Source organism: Arachis hypogaea, chromosome 18 (assembly GCF_003086295.3).
Source record: "Arachis hypogaea cultivar Tifrunner chromosome 18, arahy.Tifrunner.gnm2.J5K5, whole genome shotgun sequence".
Taxonomy (NCBI): domain Eukaryota; kingdom Viridiplantae; phylum Streptophyta; class Magnoliopsida; order Fabales; family Fabaceae; genus Arachis; species Arachis hypogaea.
Window position 1 is genome coordinate 46,089,266 of NC_092053.1, and position 886 is coordinate 46,090,151.

Below are 886 nucleotides of genomic sequence, written 5' to 3' on the forward strand. Positions count from 1 at the left end.
AGAGAGCTGATGGAAACAATGCCATTCCTGAGAGGAGGGTTCTTAGTTCATACATAAACCCAACCTCTGGGAATTGTGGTAGCAGCATCCAGAAACCACCCATTCAGGCCAACAATTTCGAGCTCAAACCACAGCTAATATCACTGGTGGAGAATCATTGTTCATTTGGTGGAAGTGCTAATGAAGATCCCAACCAACATCTCACAAAATTCCTGAGAATTTGTGACACTGTGAAGTCCAATGGAGTCCAGGAAGATGCCTATAAACTGCTTTTGTTCCCATTTTCACTTAGGGACAAAGCAGCTAAGTGGCTGGAATCATTCCCAAGGGGGAGTCTAACAACATGGGATGAGGTGGAAAGCAAGTTTCTGGCACGTTTCTACCCCCCACAAAAGGTCAATAGGCTTCGATCTGAGGTTCAAACTTTTAGACAACAAGATGGTGAAATTCTCTACGAGGCATGGGAGAGATTCAAGGATTTGACAAGGAAATGCCCACCAGACATGTTCCATGATTGGGTGCAATTGCATATTTTCTATGATGGACTCTCTTATGAATCAAGGAAGGCTGTAGACCATTCATCAGGAGGTTCATTGAACAGGAAAAAGACTGTGGAAGAGGCCATTGAAGTGATTGAGACAGTGGCTGAGAATGAGTACTACTATGCATCAGAAAGGCACAACACTAAGGGAGTCATGGAGCTGAACCATGTTGATACAATTTTAGCCCAAAACAAGGTGTTTGCCAAGCAACTAGCAGAGCTTACCAGGCAATTAGAAACAAAGCAAGTGGCTGCAATACACACACAAGATCAAGAGGAAGTAAGCATTGAAGGAGGTGATTGGGAAGAGGCCAACTATGTGGGAAACCAACAAAGGCAATCATA

The 886-nt window shown here is 43.8% G+C and overlaps 1 non-coding gene across 1 annotated transcript; it reads right to left on the bottom strand.

Annotated features, from left to right (window-relative positions):
- Positions 1-401: 401 nt before the first annotated feature.
- Positions 402-505, bottom strand: LOC112773596 (small nucleolar RNA R71). Its single transcript, XR_003188140.1, has one exon. It is a non-coding gene; the product is annotated as a small nucleolar RNA R71 (small nucleolar RNA).
- Positions 506-886: the final 381 nt, after the last annotated feature.